Below are 12,708 nucleotides of genomic sequence, written 5' to 3'. Positions count from 1 at the left end.
ACAAGGGACCTTGAGAGTTCAGAAAGAGGCGCTGATGAGTCACGCTGGAGGATTTGTTACACACTTGAAGGAGTGGACGGTCACCATAACCAAAAACAAACAGGAAGATGGACGTTGTCCTCCTCTGCGAACTGCAATAATAAGGAAATCACACACACATACACGAGGAGCCAAACTGCATGAGGAGATCAAGAAGGTTTGTGATTATGATGTTTGCATGAGCAAGCTCGATTACTGGTTTTATGTTGTAAAAAATGTTTTTTTTTACATACACTACTTATTACCAAAAAAAAACGACCAAATACTATTAAATATACATGTCACCCAAAAATGAAAATTCTGTCTTCATTTAATCACCCTCATGCTGTGTCTAATCTGTATAACTTCCTTTCTTCTGTGGATGACATTTATGCTCACAGATGTACAAAAACTGTGGACATCAGGCCAGACAATATTAAAACAAAATCTCAATTGTCTTGGATGGCAATGAGATTCAATTAAGAGCACTTGTTTCTCAAACATAATTTAAAACATGATAAAGTCTCAGACTGAGCAAAGATTTTTCAAAATCTGCATTTAAAAGTAATATTTATCAAATTCTTCCATGAATGCATGCTAAAGATACGCTAATGTGATGCTATCCCCTGTAAAGAAGTAGTACACTTATAGAAATAATATCATTTAAGAATATTCTTAAGTGTGAACTGAACATAATATTTTCCGACACTTTATTGCATAATATATATATATATATATATATATATATATATATATATAAAATGAGAATTATAGTTTACATTTATATTGAAAGCAATTAGTGGTTGTTTTTTGACCTTAAGTTGGAATTTCATTACTTCTGTTGTCATAGAAATATTTCAAGCATTTGTGGTAAAATATACTTGTCATTTATCTTGACACTTGTATTTAAATGTATTTGAATTAAGTTACAATTTAGTATATTTAAAATACATTAGTTAAAATACATTACACTTATCAAATCACACTACAGTTAAAGTCATAATCAAGTACTTTGCATATAGCATACTTTAGTATTTTAGTCAACACAGTAAAATGAGTTCTTTAAAGCACGACAACATTATTAAAACACCATTTAAATTGTATTTTAAAACATTTAATTTGACATTTTTTCAAAGTGCACTTTTTTAGAAGTGTACTTAAGTGTTAAACATATGAAAGTGAACTCTCCAGAGTTTTATTTCACTATTATATATATATATATATATATGTATGTATACTGGTAAAATTTACACTACAATTGCATATTCAATGGAATTAAGCGCACCTTTGGTTTTCCACAAGTGATGCTGTTCATATCAACTTTATGCCTTTATATTCTTACTGTATGTCTCATTTGTGTATTTGTTACTTCTAAGTAATTTTAGGCAAAACATCTGAGTCAAAGTTGATGCTTAAGTGAAACGTGACTCTATTAAGTCTCCTGAGCCGTATGAAAGAGAAACCTCTGAGCAATGAATGTTCCTCTGGGGAATCTCAGTGGTGTCTCTCTAGTGAATATCTGTGGTTCAGAACACAGGATGGTGTGTAAACAGCTGATGTGTGTGATGTGGACTCAGGTGCTCATGTGACTGACACGGTAGAGTGAGTGTGAGCGACACACACGCACACACTTACACGTACACACACAGACTGGTACATTGCACATACACTGCTGAGACGAGAAAGCAAGAAGCCCGGTGTCAGATGATGTGTACAGTCAGCCTGGCACTGTGTGTGTGTGTGTCTGTTTCCAGACAGTGGCAGTTCCACACCAGCACCTTTTATCCCAGGAAAGTATGCATATCACTGCCTCCTACTCTGTCAAAAGTACATGCTCATGTAGAGGTCTGCAGTGAACACACACACACACACACACACACACACTCTGTGACCCTTAGCAGCGGCAGTAGCAGATGCAGAAAACACATCAGAGGTCTGTGAACATAAGGGTCAGAGGTCAATGACTTACATGCAGGTCGGGTAAGTAGGTGAAAAAAGGCACATGTAAATACACATTTATACAGGTGCACACACTCATCTATCTATCTATCTATCTATCTATCTATCTATCTATCTATCTATCTATCTATCTATCTATCTATCTATCCGTCTGTCTATAATTTTTTATATATTTTTGTGGATAAAATTAAATTTACAGGTTTTAAATAAACATTTAATTATGTTTTATATAGCTAGGCAGATTTGTTTTGTCAGGTTACAGTTAAAAATGTATTATAACATTCGGTTTTACTTCTACATTCACACATATAATTGCATTTTTCTTCTGAAATAAACCTAGATATATTACGTTATACCAGGTAAAGTTATTTTTAAATAGCCTATCAAATCATAAATAAACAGCACCTTAAGGTCTTCCTCTTTTTTTTTTTTTTTTTTTTGTGAATGAACACTTACAAACAAGCTTTGAAAGGTCTGTTTAAACTATGATTGAAATGGAAAATTTGCTTTGCCTTGTATTCTCTTTTATTTAGTATTTGGCCTTTTAATAGGCTCTTTTGCTGTTATGTTTTACATTTTCTATGTTTAACTGTACTGTACTGTACATGTGCAGACTCATAAAATTGCCCAAAATCCAACAATTCTGAAATCTAATTAACAGTATATATATTAATGGGTAATCAGAATTTAGTGTAATATTTATATATATACAGTATATACAGCACCTGTATAAATAAATTTGATTGCCTATTAATCAGTTAATCAAAAGACATAAAATTATTCATGTTATTAGTATAAGTGCTTCAACAGCTGCATGTTTCTAACAATATGTTACATACATTTATTTTGAAGTTTTACACAACTTTTCAATGCTGAAATAATTCATTTTTATTTGCAATACAATAATGCAATACAAATTAAATAATGCATGATGAAATTGTAAGATTGAGATTTATATGAAAAGCTTATCTTGTATATTTCACATTTTGTATGAATGCGTGTACATTCATGAAAACACTGATAACAATTCCACAACTGCAGACACACAAGCAAACAGAAACAGACAAAACGACACACATGTAACAGTGGGTGTGTTTACATACATACACGTAGAGGTGAAGATTTGATTTGAATAACTTTTTTTTTTTTATCGACAGCTGCATTAATAAATCAAATCAAGCTGGCTGTTCCTTTTTCTACTACAGCACGACCCTATCGTGCACTGCCAAAAAAAGTTCATTGTCTATGGGTAAAGACAAACAAGACCCGAAAAAAGACACGAGGAAGCTCATCTACATTCTAGAAAACAAGGATTTTGGCAAAACAAATATCTAAAAAAAAAAACTTTTCATTCTACTTTTAGAACAATCGCCACAATCTGATTATTACACAGATTTCAAGACAACAGACTGGTGCTGAACCAGAGCTCCTACAAGAGCTGCGTCTTATCCATCTATCTAATTATTTCCTCAGAAACCAGAAATTTGAAGATACTAAAGACAGTCCCTATCTGTCATGAAGCAGCATTGATCTCATTGAGAGCAAAATGTGGGTGTTGAGGGAGCCCAATATAACTCATGCCATTAAATTCCAGCTTGCCGTTATTCGCCAACAGAATTGACAGATTTTGCGCAGACGTTTCTTTTAATCTTCAACGCTTGTTCAAGAACTGGGGAAAACACACAGTGTGTGCTTTACCTTTCTTATATGGTATTTGTGAGGAGGTTAGCAGAACTGCTATTGAAGTGTCAAGACAGAAAAAAAAAGAAAAGAAGGAAAAGCAACGCACAGCACTTGTTGATTATCAACTGTCAAAATACAGGAGAAAACATTGTTACTTTCCTTATACGGAACAGAAAATGCTCCTCTCAAATGCTCTGATTGAATGTAATACTACTGTATAGAGTCTATTTTGGCAATTGTACTGCTGACAATACACAATATCGTTTATATGGATAAAATCTGTGTGGTGAGGTGTAAAAGAGATAGCCGATCTTTTGAAATTAATTTGACACTTACCAAGTTTATACACTCTTTAGATATGCTGATATGATTAATGTTTTGTGACTAAATACAAAGTGCCTTTATGTTGTCTAGCATGCTTCACTTACAATCTTTGAACTCGCAGTCACAGGTACAGGCGTATCAAAATATAAAATAAAGGAAATTCGATGGATAAATAAGGGTGAACTGCTGTTGCGCACAGTTAAGGAAATCACAACACAATTGTGAGATTTATGCTGTTTGTTCATAAGTTTTCCTGATAAGATGAGAATATTAGGCATTAATGACTATAGGTAAAAATTGCAGGTGACATTTATAAAATAAAGCAAATAATAAATGATTTTATATGTACAGTACACATATATAAACACACTATATGGATGAAAGTATTGGGAAACCTGGTCATTACACCAACAGGGACTTTAATGATTGCATTAAAAATACATAGACATTAATATGGAGTTGGTCCCCTTTGCAGCTATAATAGCATCTACTCTTCTGGGAAGGCTTTCCACTAAAATTCTGTGCGAATATTTGGCCATTATTTCAGTAGAGCATTTGTGAGGTCAGGCACTGATGCTGGATGAGAAGCCCTGGCTTGAAATCTCCACTGCAGTTCATCCCAAACATGTTTAGTGGGGTTAAGGTCAGGGTTCTGTGTGGGCCAGTCAAGCTCTCATCCAACTCACCCAACCATGTCTTTATAGACCTCGCTTTCATGCTGAAATAGAAAAGGGCCTTCCTCAAACTGTTCCCACAAGGTTGGAAGCATAGCATTGTCCAAAATATCTCTGAATGCTGAAGCATGAAAGGGAGAATATGTGAGAATATGCTAGTCTTGTGAAAATTTTGTTTACAGCAAAGGAAATCCAGTCTCCTCTGGGCTTATATCGAAATCTTTGTTTTGTACTTCTAATTCGTGACCATTGTTTTGTTTTGTTGTCTCCTCTGTGCTTCCACATTGAGCACTTCTCAACAGAGCTTATGCTATTATGAAATTTTAAATATGGATATTTTTCTTACTCAAATGCAATACTTCGCTTTCAGGAGCTTTATTAACCCCCTGGAGCTATGTGGAGAACTTTTTATAATGGATGGATGCACTTTTTTGTTCTTCAGAATCTCAACACCCATTCACTGCCATCATAAAGCTTGGAAGAGCCACAACATTTTTTTTTAATATATATTAATTCTGATTGTATTCATCTGACAGAAGACAGACATAGGACAGATTGAGTGTGAGTAAATCTTGGGGTAATTTTCATTTTGGGTGAAATATCCCTTTAAGATTTCCTTTCACTGATAATAAGGGGTCTAGACTAATCCCTGAAAAACAACTCAGTCAGGCATGTTCTCCTGGCATCCGCCAAACCCAGACTTACCCATCAGACAGAATCAGCAAGATGCCACAGAACACATATCCACTGCTCCAGAGTCCAGTGGTGGTGTGCTCTACACCACTCCATCCAACACTTCACAAGACAAAAATACTAAGCAAGGAAATCTTTTTTTTTTTTTTTTTTGCAGTTGCAGCTTGCATGCAGCAGCTCGACCATGGAATATTGAATATACATACTCTTATGAATCTCCCACTGCTCTGATATTAATACAGGTGAAAGATAGTATCTATTCCATTCTATCTAATCAGTAGAGAGTTTGCAACTTTCATGACACTTTACAGTAAGTCCATGTTCCCACATTCTAGGGGTTATTTTTTTATCGTTTGCTGTATGAAACTTCTCCTTCAGCAAGTCTTGTACTAGATGCATGATAATGTTTCTGCAGGGTTAGTATTTAATATTATGGTTCTAATAAATGTGTCTATTTACCTGTTTAACCTACAAAATATTAACATACTTACATGAAACTTACATTGGAATAGAATAGAATGAAGGGAAACTTGTTGAATAAAATAGAAGGGAGGTGAATTGAAAAAAAGAATAAAATAGTAGTGATGTGAATAGAAGTGAGCTGAAACAGCATAGTGTATAATAAAATTGAAGTGAAGTGAAACTTATAGACAATAGACCATAATAGATGTCAAAATGAAACTCAAAGAAATGATGTGAAAAAGAAGAGTTATAATTAGTGGAGTGAAAGAGAAAACAATGAAACAGAATGCCACGAAACAAATTACAGTAGAGTAAAGTGGTGACTTGAAATTGAACAGAAATGGAAATAAAATGAAACTTGCTAAATAGAATAAAATTGAAGTGAAACTTACATAATAGAGCTGTCACTGGGGTGGTACCTTTATACCTTATTTACCTCATAAAGGGTGTATATTAGTACCTCAAAGTTACATATTAGTACCTTTAGAAAAGGTACTGCCCAAGAGACAGCTTTCATAGAGGACAGAAATGAGGTAAAACTGAGAAAATAAAAGGACCTTGAAGTGAAACTTACAAAATAGAACTGAAGTCCAGAGAGCAGAGTGAATATTCCACGAAAGAGAATATATTAGATTCGAAATCAGGTAATGTGAAACAGAACAGCTTGCAAAATACAGTAGAATACTGGTGAAGTGCAGCGGAACAGAATAAAATAGAACTGAGAATAGAATAGAGCAGAAGAGCATAGAAAACTTGGAAAATAGAACACATTTCTTTGCTCTTTTCTCTGTGAATGTTGAAGTTACTGGCCTGTGTGAAGTTTCCCGCCCCTCTCCAGTGAGCATGCTGGGATGTGTGTGTACTCACACACTCACACAGACGCGAGCGAACAGATCGCGTGTGTGTTTCGGTGTCGCGCAGGAACTCAGCAGGAGCTCGACCTCGACAGACTGAGAGACCACCACCATCATCAATATCCTCATCATCCTCATCCTCGGCGCGAGCTCCAGTTCAGCGCGCGTGAAGCCCAGCTGGCACTTCCTGGTAAGAGATAAGTTTCTTTCCCTCCTGTCAACTTCAAAACAGATCATCGTGCCACTTTTCCGGTCTACTGCCACGCAACAAGGACATTTTGAGTCGACGAGGAACTGCGTGTCCGATAAACAGACTATATTTCACGAGGCTACAACGTGAAGAGCTGAGGGAAAGTTGACAGAAGTTTGGGCTAGTTAGACTTAGCGCGCTAGGCTAATGCTGCTGTGGCGGTAATTCACCCCGAGACAAACGTACAAATTATTTGTTTTAACGCTTAAACATAAATGCGATTCATTCATTCTGACAGCAACTTACCCTGTTGTAAAAGTAAGTTTGAAGCTGTTTTACAGAGTGTCTGTTGTTGCTTTTAACAGTGACACGGCACGGTTAGAGCAAAGTGGCTAAGCTAACGTCTGTCAGTGTGACACATGCACCAGAAATGCGAGGAGAGATTCACTCGAAGTTACTCTAACACTGGCCAAATAACCTTAAACACACATGACAAAAGTATTTAATGCTGGTTCTCGCTACAAAGTCACATATGTGCCGTTTATTTGAGAGTGTGTGAGGCATTTCTTACTTTGGCAACACTTTCCAGCTGTTGACAGCAACGCGTTGGTACTTGTTTGTGATCATGATGAACAACACTGTTCGTAATATTAACAATGACATAAGTGAATTTCATTATTACGTATTTCTGGCTCTAAAACTGCAATGACGTTAGAAGTTCAAGAGGATATTGTAAGTTTAATCAATAGTTTACCTTAAAATCCCAGTGGAAGTACAGTGGCTTGTAGTTTAGTGGATTCAGGGTTTGTCAGATTCACACCGGACAATGAATCAGCACAAACCTTGAAACAATAATGGCTGTGGCTTAGTTTAGCCCTCCAAAAGTTATCATTAACTCCCTCTCATGTCTTTCCAAAACACATGTTGTGTTTCTGTGGAACAAAAAATCTCATATTACAATGGGAGACTGAATCATCTTTTAAGTGTGAAAGTAGATGCGATAAAAGTAAATCTGCTCCAAAGCTGTCAGTCAAAACATTTCTGCCTAATGTTTTTGAGTTCCACTGAAGAAAGGAAGTTATATGTGCATGATGCAACTAGAGAGTGTAAATTATGACACAATTCTCAGTTTTGCAAAATATGGAGTGAACAATATAAAGGCTTAAAACTGATGATGGACTGATTCTGCTGTTCGGTGTCTGAAATTTGAACTGGTGTGGTGATAAAAAGAATTGGCATGCGATTCAAGTACACTGAAATGTGAAATGTTTACATAACTGTGTATGGCAACTGTGACAAGATGATTGACAGGCCAGTTTGCAGTGATTGGATGCGACAGTGGCATCCATTAAAGACACAATTATAATGTGGTAGTATTTACCAACACTTGCTTATTCATCTGGTACACACTCAAATGTTAAAAAAGTAAAGTAGTATAAGTCAGGCAAATCGGGATGCTGTGTATTATATCAGCCAGTTAAGCTGCGTTTCCTCCTTAATTAACCGGAACAATTGTACCAGGAACTTTTTTCCCCAGGATCTATTTTCCCTCCAGACCTGTTGCTTTCTGCATTTCCGTCACGCCTAAAGTACCATGAAGATTAGGCAAATAGTATGGTGATGTAGGTCCGCGTGCATGTAGTCACAATGTAGGCAAATTTTGGACTTTCATCCTCGATAGTTCAGACTTTGCGAGTTTGACTCGGGAGTGTGATCTCCCGCGGACGGGCCGACGCAAGTCCAGTAATTCTGCAATTTGGTTAGTAAAAGTAATATTTTTAAAATTATCAAAATAAATGGTGGTTGAAATCACAATGCCGCGTGAACTCAACCAATCAGCATGTTTAGCGCCCAAGTCCCGCCCCCGGAAGTTCCAGACAAAGTCTGTAAAAGTACTATCTCGCGAGCAGGGACTTTCTGAGGCGCAATTTTTTACCCGTAACTTTATTTAGGTCCTGGTTCCTGTGGTGGAAACACACCGAGTACCGGCCCAAAGTCCCTAGTTCCTGGGTAAAGTTCCAGTGGTGAAAACGTGGCTTTAGTAGCTAAATCTGGGTGTTTTGAGATCAGCTTCAACCACAAACCTCAAAGTGGGTCGAATCCAAATAAATAAAAATGTGACCTCTTTTCCTTTTTTCAGTTTATAGTCTTTGCATAATGTCAATTATTTTATAACATTTTCTAAAGTAATCTGAAGTCTATAAAAAAATAATTGTGTATTAATTTAACCAGTTTTATGTCTGTTTCATTTGACATCATTGAATTTAATTGTTTATAATATAGCTTTATATATCAGCCTCTCAACACTTACAATATTGCCACAGGTTTGTGTGCTCATTTGATTTTAATTCTAATGTGTTTATCTTTAGTCTACTTAACTTACAAAATATTTCGATTCAAAATTGTTTCCACATTCCACATTGGTCAATTGGTTTGAAATTAAAAAAAAATGCAATAAACATCTTAATGTCCTAAAAAAAAAAATTGGCCATTGCAAAACTTGAATGCTAGATGTTTCAACGTCAAGTATAAATATTATCTGGTCTTAATCATTGACGAATATGATGTTGTTTGAATAAATCCATTCATTTTAGATTATTTAGGCCTAGTTGACCCTCATATTTGGCCTTCTATACATTTCCATGATATTGTCTTTATCAGCATGTAGTAATTTAGGCTCTTCTGGCACAATTTAGGTTTTCCTCTTTGCACATTTTTTTCCCGTCCTTTTTGGCCTCTCTCTTTGCTTGAGATTTCCAGAGGAAATGAACTCTTTCGTGGCATAATTACACGATGCATATGCCACTGTAAACACAGTAATAGAGATACTGACAGCCTGCGTTTGTCACAAAATATGTGAAATCCGGAGTAAATATGCGCTGTGATCCAAAAGAGCAACCTCAGTGTCTTCGTACGGCCCGCTATCGGCATTTTTTACATCCTCGCTGCAAACGACACTTAATATTTCACACAGGATGACACGGAGAGAAGGCAAGAGGCCGTTTGTTTTGAAAGCCTGTCTCTCTTAATACGCAATACCCTGAGTGTAGCAAATAGCCGGGCGTGCCAGCCTGGCATACTAACACTCATCAGCTTTCCGCCGAGTTTCTTCGGCCCAAGGGCTGTCGAGGTCTGTGGCTGGAGTGAGACATAACTCCCCCTCGTTCCGGGATCTCGCGCGACAGGACCCTGCTCTCTGCACTAAATCAGTCAGGGAAACAAACAGCCGGCTCGAGAGCTTTTTTTTTTTTTCAGAAGTCATGCCAAGTTGGAACTCGAAAACCTTTGGCGGTGCCTTTGCAGGGCAGTGAAAAAAAAAAAAAAATCTTTACACGTGTCTGAAGCCAAGCCTGGAAGCTCGCGGGTCGTTTGAACTGCTCTGGAAGGTTTCGAGAAGTGGGCCGGTTCCCGGGCCCCGCCGCGAGTAGGCATTGGTGGGGGGCCGAGGGGGCGTAAACTGAGGGCGAGTGCCACCATACTGTGAAGGCCGGGCGACTGGCCAGCATCGTTGACAGTTTAACAGTGAATACTTTACAGCACAGCATACTGCACGCTGTAAACAGGGGTGAGCTACATAAAGGCTGTTTATCGTACTTGGGAAGCCTTAAAAAAACAGCATCTTTAAGCCTCGTATTAGAATAAAGCAGATGGCTTGGGCCAGTGCGGCTCGGGAAAAAGCTGGAGATGAAAGCTGGCCAGTTTCTTTGAACAAGGAGTCTGTCACGTTACTATCTCCAGGTCTCCAGGTCAAACCATGCACTGTGCCGTGCTTTTTTTTTCACGCTGACTTTGGCCAAAAATATCCCAGGGAATCTCATTAATATTGATGTTTCGATGTTGCAAGCATTTTCAATGGCCAAATGTGTTTTTAATGCATCATTAAGATATTTTATGATCTTTTAAAGAGTTTTTTTTTTTTTTTTTTAAAGTGTCATTTGTCTTGACCATTCTTCGACTTTGAGTGCTAAAAGTACAACAGTAGGAACACAAGACAATATCTGCTGCCTTTACTAGTGGAATTGGATAGACTTTAACTGACTTGAGTTACTGAAAAAAAAGTTTTATTTTCTAAAAACTAAATAATTAGGCAGAAAGGACTTGTATTTTGGCAAAACTGTTGCACTTTTAAGCAGCCAGTTTGGATATTTGAATTAAGTTCTCTGAAGAAAGTCCGCAATTATTCCGCAGTCATTGCCAAATGTGATCATTATTCAGCTTGTCACGTTGAAACTGGCAAATTTTCTTAAAGTAAATGGATTGCTGTGCTGCCTTGTCCTTTTTAAATTATTATTTGCTAATAATAAATACAAATTTGATGTTAACTCAAAATTTTGACTTGCTTGATTTGATATTTCAGTGTAATTCAGGGTATTTTGTGCTATTTTTCTGTTATAACATAATTTGCTTACATATAAAAGAAATTCTCTCTGCCAATGATGTATAGTATAATTTTGGATTGATTTAAAAATACTATTCATGTAAAGAACATGTTCATTAATGTAATTTTTTTTTTAGTATTCTGTCTATAAAGGATGCTCTTTGTGTTTTGATTCACTAAAAATAACTTGTATATAAGAGTCATTAATTTGTGAATTGAACTACACTGATTCTGCTGCATATTTTTGTTTCACTAAAATTAACTTTTTTCTTTTAAGAGTTTGTGAATCAATGATTCAATGAGTTCAATGATTATTATTATTATTTTTTTTGGCAAAATTTTGTTTGAAGAACTCACTTTTAAAACCTAATGAAATATGATTTCTTAGCTACTCTTGGCCACCAACGTTAGTTACAGCAATCTTCAATGGTAAAATCACTGCATGAATGGGGCATAAGGCTTCACATACAGCACAGAGCAAACCAAGCCTTACAATCTTCGTACAAGTACAGTGTTTTATCCAGCACCCTTATCTCGCATGAAAAGGGCAGATCCTTTGCGCCCCATTAAAGATTCACCAAAGACATTCTCTTCAAGTTCTGCTCTGTGTTCTGAGGAAGAAGCGCCGGCTGATCGTAGTCTGAGATGGTTTGAGTTTAACAGATGTATTTTCATGAAAGAGGTGAAGGGCAATTGATGAATAAGCGTAGAAGGGGTTCAGAGCAGGGAAGTCCCTAATGGTAGGTGTGGTGGAGAATAGTCCTCTCAGGGTTTTTGTGAGCTCCTCACTGCAGGAATGGCCAACATCAATAAACGGCCCCACTGAGCACCCCTTTTATGACTTCCATTAAACATCCGTTTCCGTTCTGAGTCACCATGGATGAACCTTTTTTTTTGCCATTTTTAATTGCCTCTTTAATTAGTAATCTTGCCATATATATATATATATATATATATATATAAAATCAGCAAAATCACAAAACTCAGTCAAAAATCATGTTTCTTCATTGTGTGTTCCAATTAACCTCAATCAAACTGCAGCTGGGTTATTTTGATTAAATGGGGAAAAAAAATACAGATAACAAACACAATAAAATAGAATTAAAACATGATAACATAATGAAAAACATGATTTTAAAGGGATAGTTCAAATTCAAATTTGATACCGGCATATCCCTAGTAAAAACATCGGTAAAACAGCCCATGTGATATCAATGGTTAAACTGCAGTTTCATGAAGCTACGCAAATGCTTTTTGTTTGCAAAGAAAAAGAAAATATTCAACAAATTTTCTCCTCCAAATCACATCTGGGAACATTTCAGTTGCGTTGCTGTTAGGGGTGCACCGATCGAGATCGCCCGATCGTAATGCGCATCTCATCAGTAAAGCCGGTTGTGTAATCAGCGGTAAATTCCATCAGGTGCGTGATTTCACATAGAGCAGCTGGTACTACACAGAGCCATTGTTAACTGA

The 12,708-nt window shown here is 36.6% G+C and overlaps 1 protein-coding gene across 1 annotated transcript in view; it reads left to right on the top strand.

The window, feature by feature from the left end:
• Positions 1-6,684: 6,684 nt before the first annotated feature.
• Positions 6,685-12,708, top strand: part of LOC132159942 (serine/threonine-protein kinase Nek7-like) — a 70,757-nt gene continuing 64,733 nt past the window's right edge. Inside the window, exon 1 of the mRNA XM_059569618.1 lies at positions 6,685-6,857. The gene's annotated coding sequence lies outside the window, so the exon portion shown is untranslated. The remainder of the gene's footprint in view (positions 6,858-12,708) is intronic.

The sequence above is a fragment of the Carassius carassius genome, chromosome 16 (genome assembly GCF_963082965.1).
Source record: "Carassius carassius chromosome 16, fCarCar2.1, whole genome shotgun sequence".
NCBI lineage: Eukaryota > Metazoa > Chordata > Actinopteri > Cypriniformes > Cyprinidae > Carassius > Carassius carassius.
Note: the sequence above shows the minus strand (reverse complement) of the source record. Positions and strands in the feature narration are given on the sequence as shown.